Genomic DNA, 19246 nt, shown 5'->3' on the forward strand with positions numbered 1-19246 from the left:
CCAATGCAGACCAGGAGAGAACATTTCTTCACCCCTATCACTGCCCTCAGATGATGCTGTGAAAAGCAAAAGTTCATCAGATGCTGAACGGGTTCATGATAGACCCGAACTGTGAATTCCTAAGGCTGAAAGGCCTTTTGCCATTTATCACTCCCCTTGCTTATCAGACATACAGTGACTTTCCTCCATTTAAATAGCAGCCGGCTGCCCTCCTATGGCTCCATCCCTGTTGCTCTCTGAATACTAATCAGGAGATAGAGAACACTCTGAGATCTTGTGAAGGGCTCACCCGGCAATTTGGCAAAAACAGAGTGTAAACATCATGCCTGGATACCTGCATTTGGTGGTCGAGGATCAATGCAGACATGACCACCACTGAGGCTGTGTCTGCCGCCACAAAGGGAAACAGAATATTCAAATGTTTTTCTGGAAGTTTCAGATGTACTGAAAATAATACTAAGAAAACCAATATCCTTACATCAATGGTTATTTGTGGCAATAAAATAAAAGAGGGGGGATTGGAATTATAAAGCTCACAAACTTAAGGCTAATATATAAAGATATAACCTGGTTCAACAGAAGATATTTGAGCTAGGAATATGGGAAACTTTTCCAAACAATGTGAATAATAGCATCTAGATGCTTCGTTAGCAAATAAGAGAATCAGCAATATTATGTTTGACAGCTGCTGTGGTTTCCTGGACAGAAAAGACAACTTGGAATTGAGAGGTCTTTGTTTGATTCAAGAAATGTTTATTGAGAACATTCCCAGCTTCACCACAAATACAATGAGTGAACATCATAAAGTCATACCTCGTCCCTAACATCTTCGATCCAGGTCGAATGAGGTTTTTTAAGGCTCTGAGTCATCAGCAGTATTTATATACGAGATAGTCAACCAACAGATTATTTCACTTGAAGGCTAGAACAGAATTCTATGTGATAACTTCTTTAAAAAATCACCTGCAAATTTTAGATAATAGCCAGAGTGTCACAGAATCTCAGAGCTGGAAGCATCCCCAAGAGGTCACAAAAATGAAGTAACTCTTGGCAAATATCCATGTATAAGTAAATCCACCTAGACAGAACAATTAACGCTCAGCATTAATCAAGTGGGGAATCACAGGGGACTCAAAACTGCACAGAAATCAAGAAGAGATGGTTCCCAGAAGGAAACAACAAAGATAAGATGTTGAGCCAGGATTACAAAATCAAAGTTAACCTCTAAACCACCAGAGAAATATGTCCTCTTGGGAATGCTTGTAATTTCAATTCAGCAGAACTTCTTTTGAATTTTTATTCATTAATGTCATGTCTGATTTCAAAATTAATTGCTTAGGGTCAAGTTCAGACACAAAAAGCACAGGCGTGCAAGTAGATACAACCTGACGTGTTTATCTTTTCAGCGCACACTTTCTGCTGTAGGCGTGTGCCAGATGTAGCAGCAGCTGTAGGAAGTTGTTTATCTACCCTCTTGACCTTTGTGAAGTGTTGTGAGATGGTAAAAATCATGTTTTTTAATTACAGCCGTCTCCTTTCAAACTGGTATCTTCTTTTTTAATTTTTTTTTTTATTTTTTGGCCGTGTCCACAGTATGTGGAAGTTCCTGAGCCAGGGACTGACCCCGTGCTGCAGCAGTGACAATGCTAGATCCTTAACTCACTGAGCCACAAGGGAACTCCCAAACTAATATCTTCTTAGCATCAGTCAAAACACCTCAATAAAGGCATATGAAGGTCAAGAAGATATTGTATCCTAATGATATTGTAAAAACATGCTTCTGCAATGATTTACAGCCACAAGGGCTCTCTGCTTATTTCCAAATTCACTTCATTCAGTAAATATTTACTGCAATCCTACTGCATGAAGGCGCAATTAAAAACTACAAATCGAATGTATCTTAACACTTTTAATATATGCGTCTTGCCTGAATTTTTACAAATGTCATTTGTGCTTTGCAAATTTATCCTTTAAATTTTTCAAAACCTCTTAATATCCTGAGGATGAAAGATGGTACAAAATCTTTAGGCATACTTACTAGGAAAACATCACTTGGGGAGTTCACCATCAAATATAAAGTTTTCAGAGGTAAATGCCAGATCCTTCTTAGAGAGAAGAGAATTTTGCCTAAGCTTCGGGGCCACGCAGCTTCTGTACTGATGGGTCACTACTCAGGTCTGGAGGGATTACTAAATGTGAGTGGGATTGATCTATCAACCTAATCACTCATGAGAAATAGTAACAATGTCATTAGCTAAGTTTCCAAAACAACCTAGTTCCTGCTTGAAAGTCAATCCCTCAGAAGCATGCTAAGACTTACTTTTGTTATGACATTTGGATGAAGTCACAAAAGTGCCTTTGGTCTTTCTCTGTCAACAGTAATGTCCTCTGGGGAAACCAGTGTAGTAATATCAAAAAACAAAGGGAAAAAAATCAGAGTCTCCAGAGAGAAAGATGCAACAAATAATTATTTATAAGAATAATTAACCCAGTAAGTTTCTCATATTGGTCAAGAAGTAATTAGAAAATACATTGCTTTCCCCAAAGGGTCAGCTTGCAACCAAAATCAAAATGTATTCTTTCTTTTAAAAATTTTTTATTACAATTGATTTACAATGTTCTGTCAATTTCTGCTGTACAGCAAAGTAACCCAGGCATAGATATATATACATTCTTTTTTTCACAGTATCCTCCAACACATTCCATCACAAGTGATTAGAAATATAGTTCCCTATGCTATACAGCAGGATCTCTTTGTCTGTCCACTCCAAACATAAGAGTTTTCATACATTTTCAAAGTATGTTTATTGATTTGCCAGAATTCTCCCTATAAAACATTTATAAACTTGGATATTCATATTTGACTATATTTTGACATATTTAGTACATATATATAATTCAGTTAAACAGGCACAGATGAATTCTTTGGGACTCGAAGTAAGAGAACTGACACAAAATTTTATTTCTCTCTGAGGTGTGTGTGATTTTATGTGTGTATATGAGTGCCTACATATGTGTGTGGCACGGATTGACAAATGTGATCCTTGCCTTCAAAGAGCTCTTAATCTAGTAACTGCACTTCAGAGCTGATTCACTAGATATGATTTTTCCTGGTAATCTTTGTTTATATAATAAAAGACCATTCATTCACTGAGCAGCAATCTAGCATAAGATTTTGAATTTTCAACTTCCACAACTGGCTGTCTTGTTTACCATTCACAGAGCAGCCTTACACCGAAATTAGCCTTGAACTCTCTGTGCCCCAACCCTTCATATAAAATCCACTTGACTTAGAGAGACAACATAAATCTTTCAAGACAACAATTTTCAAGCTTTCTGTTGCAAGAACAACCCATTGGACTGATTTTCCAGTTGTGCAAATTGTAGATACTCAGTCTAAGGGAATGACTATGGTAGAACTAAAAGAAACATGAAAAAAAAATCTGAAAATATTTTCAGATGCCAAAGAATGAGACAATCATTCAATAAATCCGACCTAGATATCTATTGATGCTAGTTGTTGTGACAGAAAAGTGCTTCCAAATGTCCTCCTCACCCACTTCAGGGCCGTAGTGAGTCATGATGACCAAGTCTTGGCCATAGTGTAGAAAAAAAGCCCAAACCTCTGTCCTAAGAAAGTTTTGTTAGGATTCCTGTGAGTGTGTAGATGGGGAAAATGTTGAGTATTACTGAAGTCAAAAAAAAATATGTGTATGATTGGAGTAATATATGGTGATATTCATAAACGTGTGATTTTTAGGAAAAAAAATTCCCTATGACAACAAAAGCACAGACAATAAAAGAAAAATTAACAAACTGAACTATCAAAAGTTCAAACATTTGTGCCAAAAGACACAATCAACAGAGGGAAGAGTCACACCATGGAGTGGAATAAAATACCTGCAAATCATAGATCTGACAAGAGGTTGTTTTCTAGAATATATAAATAAATCCGGAGTTCCCGTCCTGGCGCAGTGGTTAACGAATCCGACTAGGAATCATGAGGTTGCGGGTTCGGTCCCTGCCCTTGCTCAGTGGGTTAAGGATCCAGCGTTGCCATGAGCGGCGGTGTAGGTTGCAGACGCGGCTCGGATCCCGCGTGTCTGTGGCTCTGGCGTAGGCCAGTGGCTGCAGCTCCGATTCGACCCCTAGCCTGGGAATCTCCATATGCCGTGGGAGCAGCCCAAAGAAATAGCAAAAAGACTAAAAAAAAATAAATAAATCCTATGACTCAACAAAAAAAGCAAACAACCCATTTAAAAAATGAACACATGAAAAGACTCCCAATATCACTAATTATTAGAGAAAGGCAAATCAAAACTACAATGAGGTAGCACCTCACACTGGTCAGAATGGTCATCATCAAAGTCTGCAAATAACAAATGCTGGAGAGGGTGTGGAGGAAAGGGAATTCTCTTTCACTTTTGGTGGGAATGTAAATTGGTACAACCACTATGGAAAACAGTGTGGAAGTTGCTCAGAAAACTAAATATAGGACTACCATATGATCCAGCAATCCCACTCCTGGGTATATATCTGGGCAAAACTATAATTCAAAAGGATACATGTACCCATATATTCATAGCAGCACTATTCACAAAAGCCAACCTAAATCTCCATCAACAGAGGAATGGATTAATAAGATGTGGTAGGTATATATAGTAGAATACTACTCAGCTATAAAAGAGAATGAAATATTCCAGCAATATGGATGGAACTGGAGATTCTCATACTAAGTGAAGTCAGAAAAAGAAAGACAAATACCAAATGGTATCACTTATATATGGAATCTAAAATATGGCACAAGTGAACATACTACAAAACAGACTCACAGACATACAGAACAGATTTGTGTTTGCCCAGGGGAGGGGGGAGGGAGTGGGGTGGATGGGGAGTTTGGGGTTGATAGATGCAAACTATTGCATTTAGAATGGATAAGCAATGAGGTCCTACTGTATATCTAATCTCTTGGGATAGACAGTGATAGACAATAATATGAAAAAAAGAATGTATATATAAGTATAACTGAGTCACTTTACTGTATAGCAGCAATTGGCACAATACAGTAAATCAATTATACTTTAATAAAAATAAAATATAAAAAAGATAAATGCAAAATAGTAAAAAGGCAAAGGATTTGAACAGACATTTCTCCAAAGAAGATATAGAAATGGCAAATAAGCATATGAAAAGATGATCAACCTCACCAATCATCAGAGAAATATAAATCAAAACTATAATGATATACAACTTTATACCCATTAGGATGGCTACTGTCAAATAAGCAGAAAATATCATGTTCAAAGGATATGGAGAAATTAGAATCTTTATGCATTATTGGTAAGAATGTAAAGTGGTTTGTTCATCCACTATAGAAAACAGTATGGTAGCTTTTCAAAAATAAGTAGAACTACCATATGATCCAGCAATTCTACTTCTGGGTTTATATCCAGAAGAACTGAAAGCAAAGATATTTATAAACTGACCACAATAGCCAAAAGGTAGAAACAACTCAAATATCCATCAATGATGAAAGGATAAATAAAATGTGATATATACATACCACAGAATAGTATTTAGCCTTAAGAAGGAAGGAAACTCTGACACCTGCTATAACATGGATGACCCTTGAGGACATTATGCCAAGTGAAATGCACCAGTCACAAAAGAAAAATACCATAGGATCTACTTATATGAGGTATCTAGATTCATAGAGACAGAAAGTAGAAGGGTGGTCTCCAGGAGCCAGGAGTAGAGGGAAATAGGAAGCTGTTGCTTAATGGGCACGGTGTTTCAGTTTTATAAGATGAAAAGAGTTCTGGAGATCTGTTTCACAATCACATGAATATACGTAACGCCAGTGAACTGTACACTTAAAAATGGTTAAGATGGTACAATTAGGGCTACATATATTTTACCACAATTAAAAAATAATAAGTGAATAATAATAAGCAAATAATAAGTGAATGCAATTTTAGAAAGTTGATTTATTTAAACAAATACTGTTCTCACAGATGTGATAAACTCATTTGAATAATAAAAAATAAAAATAAATAAACAAATACTGTTCTCAATGTTTTTAACAATCTGTTATATATCGATTGGAGTCATCAGAGGGCCATCAGCCCAAAGGGAACATGGAGTCCAAAATCTAAGACAAAGTCAACAAGCATCTCTCCTCACAATTAATAGTAGCAAAAATAATATACAACAGAAGAGATTTGAGCACAATTGCTAAGTGAATTAGCCAAAGTTCACCACAGGAACAAAACCGATAGGATATATAGAGGGAGATTTATTTTAAGGAGTTGGTTCATAACTGGCTCATAATTGTGGGGCTGGTATGTCCCAAATCTGTATGGCAGGCTGCAGGCAGGAAATTCTGGCAAGAGCTGATGTTGGAGTCTGAGTCCAAAAAGCTAGAAACTCATGAGAGTTTCTATATTACAGTCTGGCGGCATAATTCCTTTCCTTTTAGGAGACCTCCATCTTTGCCTTTAGGGCTTTCATCTGATTAATCGAGGCCCACCACATTATCAAGGATAATCTGCTTTACTCAGTCTACTGCTATTAAATGTTAATCTCATTTGAATAAGAATATCATTTAAATGTTAACGACTTAAAATCTAATGTTAGGAAACAGCATAACAGAAGAATAGTTAACGCAATGGAAAATGTTCAAGTTATACTGCTAAGTGGAAAGGCAAGATATTAAAGAGCTTGTACAGTATGCTGTACTTAAAATATTTTTATATATTCTTAGTAAATAATATTGAAAAAACAATACACTAAAATGTTAGTAGGAATAATCTCTGAGTAGTGGGATTATATATAAACATTTTTTCACTGTTGTCTTCTTTTGCTTTGCTGTTGGCTCGTCTGTGTTCTACGACAATATATATTGCTCTTAGAAGAAGAAAAAAATAAAAATTTAAGTTGGAAATGTAAAGTTGTCAGTGTATCATCAACACAGTTCAGACTACATGAGTTCTGATTCTAGTCAACTGATTCCTGTTTGATATTAATAGTAGCTATAATAATAATAAAGTAGCAATTATCATGATAATAATAATAAACTACTTTATAACAACCTGTGCAGATGATGCCCCTGTTACTTGATTGAGCCTGGTATATGTCTCATTATAAATCAATTAGCTGAAATTTGGGTTTACAAATTAGTTTATTATGAACTTAGTTGATGCGAATCAATCTCTCTTGCTCAGTTCATCCATAGGTGGGAAGAAAATCAAATTTCTTAACTTTCAAGATTAAAATACCCATATGGTTATCCTGTGAGCCTCCTATCATGATCCCTCAAGTTTGACAAAGATATGACACTTATATAAAATACTGGCAATCTCTCCTCAGAAAATTAGATTTGTGAATGGATTATCTCCACTTTTAAAGTATATATCTCTTTATAATTTTTTCTTAAAATGTTGGTGTTATCACTTATCTGCAAACAAATATTATCAGCTAGTTAAATAAATGATAAAAAAGCAAACAAATATTAATAAACAGTATTTAGTTCAAGAGCTCATTGTTATTTTTTCACAGACAATAGTGTTTTAGGTTCTGCCTCAGTTTGGGACCTCCAGGAAATAGAACGTCCAGGAAACAGAATCAAAAACATAACAGGTTTACTGGGGAAAATGTTTATGAAGAACAAAGGGGAGCAGGAGCAACGCAACAGTGACTATAGACCATGCTTCTAGAGAGGGAGGTGGTGCAAGAGCCTCAGACTGCAGTGACCTCTGTGAACTTCAGCCAGAATCAGTCGGTGTCTCAGAGAGACAACTGCCCACTGGGAAGCTTCACGATGAACAAAAAAGGCCCAGTTCTAGTGCCTCCATCATGCCTAGTCATTAGCTATGTAGAACTTGGCCTTGGTGTGAAGGTCAAAGCAGACCCCAAAGCTGCAGCTGGTGACGGCTTATTGCTCTCTTGTGGCAGGAATGGGTGCTCTCTCTCTCTCTTTCTCTGTCTCTCTTTGTCTGTCTGTCTCTGTCTCTGTCTCTCTTTCTCTGTCTCTCTCTGTCCCTCTGTCTCTCTGTCTCTCTCTGTCTCTCTCTGTCTCTCTCTCTCTCTCTCTCTCTCAGAGAGCTGAGTGGCTTACTAGGGTCATTGCCTCAGGGGTTGATTTTTCTTCTTTCATACATGTAAATTTATTTTTTTGCTACTAAAATTGCTCTTAGTTCCTGTGTTGGAATTAAATATAGCATTCTGGGAGTTCCCATCATGGCACAGCAGAAACGAATCTGACTAGCAACCGTGAGTTTGTGGGTTCGATCCTTGGCCTCACTCCGTGAGTTAAGCATCTGGCATTGCCATGAGCTGTGATGTAGGTCACAGACGTGGCTCAGATTCCACACTGCTGTGGCTGTGGCATAGGCCAGCAGCTGCAGCTCTGATTCAACACCTAGCCTGGGAAACTCCATATGCCACAGGTGCAACCCTAAAAAAGCAAATAAATAAATAAATATAAACAAACAATTCTGTCCCCACCCAATTTTGGTCTACAATGACTATGATTTCCAACTGTAGTAACACTTTAACAGTTTTGAAAATTGTTATTCTCATTTGAAGTCATAAGATTTAGACTCAAATTCTAGCCTCATCCACTTTCTACCTACACTGTCTTAAGCAAGGCACCTGATCTTGCTGGGCCTCAGTTTCCTTACCTATAAAATAGGAATATCTATGCCTTACTCCAGAGGATTATTTTAAAGATTAAACACATTAACATGGTAGACCCGCTGGCATATAGGAAGTGCTCAATAAATGTTTATTTTTAGAAAGAAAAACAACCTTAACAGGTACTAGTGCACCTAGCTTGTCAACACGACCTTAGTTTACCTGGACAAGTTCTTAACTCTTAGAAGCCTCAGTTTCATCATCTACAAAACAGAATAATAGTTCTCCCTATGGCACTGAGTTACTGAAATGATTTGATAAAATCATGTAAAGAGTGTATCACAATACCTGACAAACCAGAAGTCCTTAGAAAATGTTACCAATTAGGAATATATTTTTTTTTATTTTCCCACTGTACAGCAAGGGGGTCAGGTTATCCTTAGATGTATACATTGCAGTTACAGTTTTTTCCCCCACCCTTTCTTCTGTTATTATAGGCAGATTAGTTCATTTTAATTTTGAAGTTCAAAGAAATGAGATGTATTATATTATAAATTATATCACAATCTTAGTCTCACCAGAATGAATAATATCTCAATTATTCTTCTCAGATTTGAACTTTCCTTTGAAGTAAGTGTATACAAATACCCCTATTGTTGCTCTAGGTATCTGAGGGTTTCATGGATTGGTTGAATCCACAGATCAGAGGGCTGACTGTACTCACTGTACAATGCCATTTTCAATAAGGGACTTGAGCATCCAAGGATGCTGGTATCCACAGGGACTCCTGAAACCAATCCCCCAAAGATAATGAGGCACACTGTACTTGCCAGCAATGACCAAGTACTATACAATAATAACTAGACAGAAATAACCAGCAGTTTTACTTTCTTTTTTTGTTGTTGTTGTTTTGTTTTTTGTTTTGTTTTGTTTTTTGTCTTTTTGCCTTTTCTAGGGCTGTTTCCACGGCATATGGAGGTTCCCAGCCTAGGGGTCTACGCCACAGCCACAGCAATGCCAGATCCGAGTCATTTTTGAGACCTACACCACAGCTCACGGCAACACTGGATTCTTAACCCACTGAGCGAGGCCAGGGATTGAACCTGCAAAACTCATGGTTCCTAGTCGGATTCGTTAACCACTGAGCCATGATGGGAACTCCAGTTTTACTTTCTTGATCATCCTTTTTCACATTTGCTCCACTACCAGAAAGACATGCTTGGTTTTTTCCACATAGATTTTGACATCTGTTAGTCATGGGTTATTATCATCATTAAAAATAACAATGATATGTTTTTTATCTGAAAGCATCAATTTCTTTTAAGTATTTTTCCTTAGTTTTGAGCTTCAGCTGGACATTTAAAATTTAAATTGGATTAATTTTTCCCTCTGTTTGTCTACCAATTTTGCCCCTGCCCATTTATCACTTGAAACTTCAGAGAGTCAGGGACAGGGTAATATTGGGGGAGAGGGGTAGAGAGTAGAATGGTTTAAAATTAAGAAAGACTATAGAAATATACATTCTACAATCACTTGAAAGTAGGATGAGGATAGAACAGGATATAGAATGGAAGCTTCCAGAGGCAGAATTAGAAACTTTCATCTTGACCACTGAGTATAAGAAAATGAAAGACAGCCATAGATAAGCCCAGTTTTTTTTTTTCTTTGTCCCATACATTTCCCAGATTGACAGTTCAAGCTTTCACCCGGTGAGTAGAAGAGACAAGGCTAGTCTGTAGACTCTGGGTGGGAAGCTTTTCTTTTGAAATTGAAAAAAAAAGAAAGAAAGAAATATCATCAATCTTTAACTCTTGGGTACAATTGTCACTCAATCATGCTTGTTCCTGATAAGGAAATCAATTTGATTAGAAGTGTGTTAAGACCATAGGTTTTTTCCTTCCTAGAGCCAGTAGGCAGTCACCCCTTAGCAAGAATGATTTTCCGTACTAATCAAGAGTGTAATGATAGCAACTAACTCAAACATAGCCTCTTAGTAAATTAGTTATTGATTCAAAAATCTCTTACTCTAAATCGAGATTTTCAATTTTTTGTTCAAAATGTATAATTTTCCACCATCATGGATTACCAAGAATTCAAAAATATTAACGACCTTTGACAAACATGTAACAGAATTATATCTTAATAAGCATAGATAATCTTGTATGAACTAAGAGTCAGGGCCCAGTTCTCATTCCAAGCCACACTCCATGAAATTCAATTTACATGGCCCTCTCTCAGATATGAAGACAACTCACTAGATAAGAAGAGTGTGGGCTTTGTCTCCAGACATTAAAAAAGGAAAAAGAAAGAAACAGCTAGAAATACAGAGGTTGATACAACTGTGAAAACACAAACAAAACTCCTCACAGAAGTCAACTTGTTGAGCAGAAGAATCTACAGACAGTTTCAGTGATCAGCAGGTATGTATCATTCTTTCGAGCTATTATCAGGAATTTATTATGTGCCAACTGTATGCCAAGATCATCTGAAGCTGAACAGAGTTAACCATACTGCTGAGTGTCAGGCAACCCCAGAAAACTTTCACACAAGTAACCAGTGTCCTCCTCCTGATAACAAGTTTGATTCATAATAACTGGTCCTTGTCTATAAAAAAGATTTTTCTGCTATCCACTGCCCTCAAAAATTAGCTCATTTCCCCTCCTGATATCTCAGATGATAAAATTCCCTTCAAGTTTCCGTGGTTTAGGTTTCTTTCAGATACAAATTGAAGACCTAAACCAGATAATTTTGCATTAAGGCCAAAAATATGTATATATTAAAAAGCTAAAAGAAACACAGCAGTATTTCTCCTTATCTACTTCACTTCTACATTGCAGATTCTTAGCACGCATAAAATTCCCAACATATGTCATTCGGCCCTCTCTTCTAAAACATATCTTGACTGAAAAAAAAAGAGAGAGAGAGAGAGAGAGAGAACAAACATAGTGAGAGGTAGGTTAGATATATAGTACACTGCTCAGAGAGTGAAGGTTTTGATGCAATATTGTTCCTGAAGCTTGGAATCTACAACATGAGCATGGGAAGAAGGAGGGTTTGTGGGGGACCTGTTGTACCCCAGGTCCCAGCATGAACATAATTACAGGAGTTAAAAAGTCACAGAAGCATGTTTGCTATTCTGGAAAGTTTCATTCATCCTGGCATTTCAACAAAGCCCAGTATATATTTGGTTCCCTTTTATGGAAACAGTATAATGCTCTTAGCCACAAGTCATTAAGAGACCACAGAGGATGATTTTAGTGTCAGTTTTCATTTTCATCCTAGTGATCCTCATTCTTGTCATCTTTATTAAGATGTCAATTGCCCACTCAATCCCCTCTGCCCTTCAAATTAAGGAAAAGCAATTCCTTGGAGGGAACTGAAGGAAAAGCAAGACCAATAGGGCACTAGAAGAAGTTATAAGATCCAAACGGGTGAACAGACGGTTTATATTCTCTCAGCCCAAGAAATAATCAGGTCAACTCAGAAAACTCGCCCTTCAGTTAAAATCTGTGGCAAAATAGAAGACAGCTTTGCCGTGAAGTTTGAGCAACTGGCTGCCAGGGGGCCTGGTAGGTTAGGATTGGTATTAAAATAAAAATAAAGAAAAATGTTAATAAATGACTGTGTTGAGGAGACACTTTATTCAATTCCATAAAACCACTAATTTCAACATTTAGTCAGTTCTTACATTTAGTCAGGTACCACATCAAGCCCTTTGCACAGATCATCATACTTAATTCTCACAAAATCTTATGAGGGATGTACTGTTTTATCCACTTTACAGATGAGCACACTGATATACACAGAAGTGAAGGAACTTATATGAGGTCAAGAAGCTAGTCAGTTCCAGATTCTAATTCCCAAGCCCTAATGGTCAACTCTGGTCTAGGAGTCTGGCCTCTTCCCAAATTGTTCCAGTTATCTATTCCTATATAATAAACCATGCCAAAACATAATGGCTTTAAAAACTCTAATTTATTCTTCTCTCTCATGGTTCTGTGGGTTGAGTGAGCATGGTGGGGTAGTTCTTACTTAAGGCTTCACATGTAGATGCAGTCATATATGATGACTGGGCCAAGAATTATCTACTGGGTTGGACATTTAAATGAGGAGGCTGGGCTGGATATCCAAGATGGCACACTCACACAACTGCCAGGTTGTCAGCTGGGAGCCCAGGGGGGCTATTAACCAGACCACCAATACATGACCACCCATGTAACCTGGGCTTCTCCTGGGTGCTGGGTTCCAACAGGGAGAGTTCTGAAAAGGAAGCATCCTAAGAGCAAGCATTCCAAAAGAACCAAGAAGAGGTTGCAAAGTTTTTTTTTTTAAATAAATACAAAAATAATTTAATACAAATTTCAAAACATTTAAATACAATCAAGTTTCTTTATAAGAAAATCTGGGATTTGAACTTTCGCAGGGGTGTTGCTTTTAGCTCATTATTGCAGGCGGATCTTGTTCTTGGTGGCATTTCTTTGAAGTAAAGTAACCATCCAAGAAGAAGGGTACATTTTTTTGTTATTAATTAAAGTTTCCAGGATCAACATAAGGATAAGTGAGGAATTCCCCCAGTTTGTTGCCTTCTGAATCATAGAGGAGGATTTGGAAGCAAACATCACAAAAGAAACATGGGTCCCCTGTGCAAAACTGTCATTGTTGGTCACCATCTAGCTGTATACATTTTACAAACAAAACATTTTCTGGTCCAGAGCCAATGCTTCTTGATAAGAAGGGGATAAAGTGTCCTATCCAAGCAGTCATCAGGATGCACAAGCCTTAGGTCAGTAATGACAACATGTGTTCACAGTCTCCCTGGTGACAGTATAAATAAGGAAAACCCAGTTTATTACACAAGTCATTGAAGGTGAAATCTTCCATCTTGGCAGTCTGAAACTTTCCATAGCCTCTATCATGGGACTCTGACCACTCGATGATGGTTCTGCTCAAATCTCTGCACTCAGGGTATCTTTTATCATTGTAAAATGTTCCTTCATAATAAAAGAAGGCTGATTTGCATACGTCCTTACTTTGCGGATGTGTTCAGGGGCTTGATCAGGAGTGTTGCTGAATTCCCCACCAATCTGGAGGTCACTGACACAGCAAATTGCATCCATGAGCTTCTGACTGCCCAATACCAGTAATGTCTCGTATGGTTTGTGTTCTTTATGCTTATGAAATATAACAGGGTACAAGATATTCATAAATAGGATAAGCTCTCCTTCTTCAATCATGTCTGCTGGATTTTCAGGCTTTTCCCCATGGCATGTAATTCCATCTCATAAGCAAATGTTTGTCTGCAGATCTGATCTATTGTCACGGTTTCTTTCTGATGTTCCAGAAGCCTCTTTCTAACCCCCAAGTCACTAGGTCAGTATTCTCTGGGACAACTTCTGCATCCTCCCCTTCCTCAAGGCACTTCAGTTTATCAAGGCCCCACTTTGCCCTTAGCTCTGCTGCCTCTGCTGCTGCTTCCAGGCTACAGCCCAGATCCCAGGCCACGGCAGTATCCTCCTGGCGGGAATCAGCAACCAGGTCACCCCTGGGCAACACCAGTGCCCAAGGCTCCTTCAGTGACAAGTCCCCTTCTCCACGCAGTAAGCCATGTCACAGCTCCCTGAAAGCACCCATTGCCCACGTGGAAAGCATGTGTGTGTTGAGCTGAGGAAGGTTGTACTCTGGAAAGTGGCAGCTGCCACTGCTAGAGACCAGGTCCTGACTGTCCCCCATCCTGCCGCATGCTGGACTGCCCCAACTTGCAAAGTTTCTTAAGATCTAGTCTCAGGAGCTCCACAGCATCATTTCCACCAAATTCTATTGGTCAACTGTGAGTATCAAGCATAGCCAGACTCAAGTGGAGAATATCATCAAGGGTACAAATTCTGGGAGGTGTTGGGTTGATCTTTGGAGACCAACTAATTGTTATGTCTACAAAGCACAAATCTTTATGTTCCCCTCTTGGAAAGAAGCCAGAGAAGGGAATCTAGCCTCCATGAGGCTTTGGGAATGGGGAAGTTCTTACAAAGTAGATGTTAAGCCAACTACTTTACTGAGAGGCAGATCTGAAAACAATGACAAGCAAAGTAAACACCAGCTATAGATACATATTGAAATCTAATCCTCCCATATGATCTGATTTTACACAAATAATGGATTCTTCAGCATCTTCTCCAAAGCACTGCTACAGAGACAGCCCTCTGAAGGTCTCATGTGTTTTGTGGCATACATGTAATTTCTTCTTTTTTATTTATCCTGCCTTGATATATCCTGCTGACTTAGAGGCATTATGGCATAAGTAAAAAGGCAGGTTTTGGAATCAAACAGCCCTGAATTCAAATTCAGACTTTTACCCATACTCTGAGTTCTTAGGTAAGACTTAGCCCCTCTGACATTCTGCTTCCTCATCTAAATTACAGGGACAATAATACCTACATCTATGGCTAAGTATACGTATGTCTGTCTCTGTCACTGATACACACAGTTGTTGCATATTTGATTCAGATCCTTTTCTCGAAAGCTTACAATATCAAATAGAAAAACCTAAATTACATTTATATCTCATTTTACAAAGAAAAAAAACAAGGAAAAATTAAATTACTTACTAAGAACCTCAGCAGATCAGCAGCCTCAAAGCACTAGCCCCAAGGGAGCGTCCCTGGTCCATTTTGCTCAGTAGTGGGGGCTTTGCCCAGTAAGGTCCTATATCCAGGAACATCTGGGTCCTAATAGTTTTATATCTAGACAGGAAGACTATATGAGGCTGGTATAGGAGGGAAAGAAAAGGCATAACATAAAGATTATTTTCATTGCACAGCACCTATCTCAAAGCAGACATACAGTAACAACTGTTGGTGGATGAGTAGGTAGACGGTAGGTGGATGATGGATAAGTGGATGGACAATTGGATGGGTTTTAATTGCAAATCCTTTTCCTCCTGTGGGTGCCAGAAGATGGGAAGTCACTTCCACCTAAGGAAATTCCTAGCCTTTCCATACACTGTAAGCAGAGAGAGCAGCAGACCAACTCTTTCTTTCCGCAGCTATTCTTTCTACCTTAGTTTGTCCTCTCAATGTTATTTTCCTCTTTCCTTCTCCACCTGCCATAGAATACTTAAAAGGAGAAACCAAGAGCTAAGGGAGATACCTGTGGGCTCTTAGTGTATAATGGGGGGGGGGGGGCTTTCATTTCCTCTTTGTTTAATTCTGAGAATGCGGTCCTATCCCCCAGCTTCCACATTAGCATCGGGCTCTGGAAGTTTTTCCAAAAGGCTGCTCTTATATCAGAGGAGGTTGAGCAAGACTTTTCTTCTTGCCCTGGAATAGGGACAGAGCTCGTGGCTGAGGACAAAAAGAACATAAATACACCACCCACTAAAGTGACCATGACCAAGGACTTTCTGAAAATCATCAGACCTGTCCATTTTCCTACTATATCACCACCACCCCACCTCCCCAGACCCTACATGCACAAAACCCCTTTCAATGTAATCCAAGAGAGAAAGAGAGGGGATAGAGAGTTGTAATAGAGAGTTACCAACCTCATGGGTGCTTGAGGAGGAACACTTTTTTGTGTGTCTTTTTAGGGCCACCCCCGTGGTATATGGAAGTTCCCAGGCTAAGGGACGAACTGGAGCTGCAGCTGCTGGCCTACAGCACAGCCACAGCAATGCCAGAGCTGAGCCGTGTCTGCAGTCTACACCATAGCTCACAGGAACTCTGGATCCTTAACCCACTAAGTGAGGCCAGGGATTGAACCCACATCCTCATGGATACCAGTTGGGGGTTCATTACCACTGAGCCACAAGGGGAACTCCAAGCATTTTTATACTAGACCAGAGAGGTGCGCTTCCCCGCTCCTCATGAAGCCAAGCCATGACAGAATGCAAGATAATCACTTTCGGAGACTGAGGGTATGTGAAAAAGTGGAAGCTGGCACCTCACCCTCACTGAATACTCACTGAACTGTACAATCTGAAGTCCTAGACTGGGGTTGTCACCCAAGTGGGGTGTTTTAACATGTCTCCTGAGAGAACTTGACATGCCCCTTCTAGAGTGTGCAGATATCCATGAATGCAGAGTCTTGTGTCTGATGCTCTTCTGGAGATTCATGAAGGTAAAATCCTTGCTAGGTAGCTCTGGGAAGAAGATGGAGACAACAGTCTATCAGGGGTTTCACAAGAGGGCTCTAGTAGTTCCCATGGCTACTGCATGGAATGTGGAGCAGAAGGAACATGGAGTTAGAGGGAGGGTAGATGTGGGGGGCTGCTCAAGGGGTTTTCAGGTGAAGGGGAGTAAGCTCCCCATTTACCCTAGGGCTACCCCTTCCGCTGAGAAAGTGCTAGTGGCATGGAACACTGCTGGGAGCCAAGAAAAACACAGCTACCTTCTCTCAGGGGGTCCTCAACAATATAAAGGTCCAGAGGGAGATGAACAATATCCTTAGATTTTCAACCACATTGTTTTTTATAGATAGGGCCACATGGCAGCAGAAAGATCCAAATGAGGTGTTCTCGTTGTGGCACAATGGGATCAGTAGTGTGTCTGCAATGCCGTGACACAGGTTTGATCCCCCGCCCACACAGTGCACTAAAGGATCTCGAGCTGCTGAAACTGTGGTGTAGGTCGAAACTGCAGCTCAGATCTGATCCCTGGCCCAGGAACACCATCTGCAGCAGGACGGTAAAGTAGAAAGGAAAGAAGGAGGGAAGGAAGGGAGGAAGGAAGGGAGGGAGGGGGGAAGGAAGGAAAGAAGGAAGGAAGGGAAGGAAGGAAGGAAGGAAGGAAGGAAGAAAGAAAGAAAAGGAGAGAGACAGAAGAGGGATGGAGGTCCAAATGAACCCAGACCCAACCAAAAGACAAGCATTGATTCCTTTCCTTACTCAGGCTAAGCTCTCGCCCCTCCATCCCTTCTGCTTGACCCCATTCAAGAAGGTTCCAGTGGTTCTCAACCAGGACGGAATGACTGCTGTAGGAGATGTTTGGGAAAGTGTTATACATCATGAAGACTGAAGGGTGTTTTGGGAATCTGTGTGAGCGTCAAGTGTTAAACATTCTGAAATAGACAGGACTGTTCTACCCTAAGAATTTTCCCACCCCAAGTGACAAGGGGACTCTTCACAGAGAAACTGACTGTAGAGCCAGGAGAGGGAGGAGGTGGGTATCTCAGGGTGACCTCAGGGTAGACTGTTTCTCCTCCATCACCACCACCCCAACTCTTGCCTATCACCCCGTCTCTATCCCAAGAAGCTGGATTTGTGGGAAAGTGAAAGGGCAGCTTATACACCCCTGCCCAGATCTCCCAGACCTCAGGTCAAACCTGTAGATTGGAAGTGGGAGATCTAAATTGAGTCTGAGGCCAGTGATTTCCCACTGTGGCTGAGCAGGTTAAGAACTCAACTAGTATCCTTGAGGATGAGGGTTCAACCCCTGATTTCTCAGTGGGTTAAGGATCTGATGTTGCCATGGGCTGTGGTGTAGGTCGAAGACGCAGCTCAGATCCCACATTGCTGTGGCTGTGGTGTAGGCCAGCAGCTGTAGCTGATTTGACTCCTAGCCTGAGAACCTCCACATGCTGCGAGTATAGCACTAAAAAGACAAAAATAAATTATTAATCTGGAGTTCCTGTTGTGGCTCAGTGGTAACGAACTTGACTTGTATCCAGGAGGATGCGTGTTCAATCTCTGGCCTCATTCATTGGGTAAAGGATCTAGTGTCACCATGAGCTGCGGAGTAAGTCGCAGACACAACCCGGATCCTACATTGCTGTGGCTGTGGTGTAGGCTGGAAGCTGCAGCTCTGCTTCTACCTCTAGCCTGGGAACTAAAAAGACCAAAAAAAAAAAAAAAAAAGAGTCTGAGACTGACACTTTAAACTACAAAGGACTGAAATTTTTATAATTGAAAGGGAGCATCAAATTATAGAATCTGCCAAAGATGTGAAAGGGTGGAAAATGGGAATTCAGCTGAACACTTTAGAAATCAATGATTGTAAGAAACGCAATGTTTCATGTTTATACCCCACTTAGTTAAAACTCTTCAGGGCCTCCTCCATGAAGGGGAGTAGGGTCATGGTTTTCAAACACACAAAGGAAGGAAGGTCACGGAGAACGTTTCTGTCTGCCTCACTGACCACTACAGATAAGCCACTGCTGCTACCCCAGCTTGGAAACATTTCATCCTGTTTCCGCCAAGGGCCCTGGGTGGAGCCCAGGGGTTGCCACCTAGGCTGTGGCCAGCAGCTGGAAAGCACATCAGAAGCCTGGTGGGGGTGCTGGCCCAGGGCACAGATGCTGCCTGCACTGCTGTTAAGGTAACAATGGCTAAATGATCATCATCTCCCCCTGCCACGGCAGGTGCTTGATATCAGAGCTCACGGCCAAGTGACCAAGAAGGAAAATGCCCAGCTCAGGGCAAGCTGAGCCCAGATGAGGAGGCCTGGGAGCATGTGCCTCCGGTACACATCTGTCAGCTCACACAAAACATAGCGCCCCAATCCCATCTTTCCTTATGATTCTTCCTAATTCCCTTCCTCTCAATCCCTTTCATTCATATTTACAGAAACAAATAATTGGAAAGTGCCCCATTAATAACACATCAAAAATGCCCTCCCTAATT

At 40.0% G+C, this 19246-nt stretch overlaps 1 pseudogene; it reads right to left on the reverse strand.

Moving 5' to 3' along the window:
• Positions 1-12941: 12941 nt before the first annotated feature.
• LOC100525881 (snRNA-activating protein complex subunit 3 pseudogene) lies at positions 12942-16673 on the reverse strand (annotated as a pseudogene).
• Between the last annotated feature and the right edge of the window lie 2573 nt (positions 16674-19246).

The sequence above is a fragment of the Sus scrofa genome, chromosome 8 (genome assembly GCF_054392235.1).
Source record: "Sus scrofa isolate SSC_HxYL_T2T_F1_AM1 chromosome 8, Sscrofa_HxYL_maternal_Yorkshire_Landrace_v2.0, whole genome shotgun sequence".
Lineage (NCBI taxonomy): Eukaryota > Metazoa > Chordata > Mammalia > Artiodactyla > Suidae > Sus > Sus scrofa.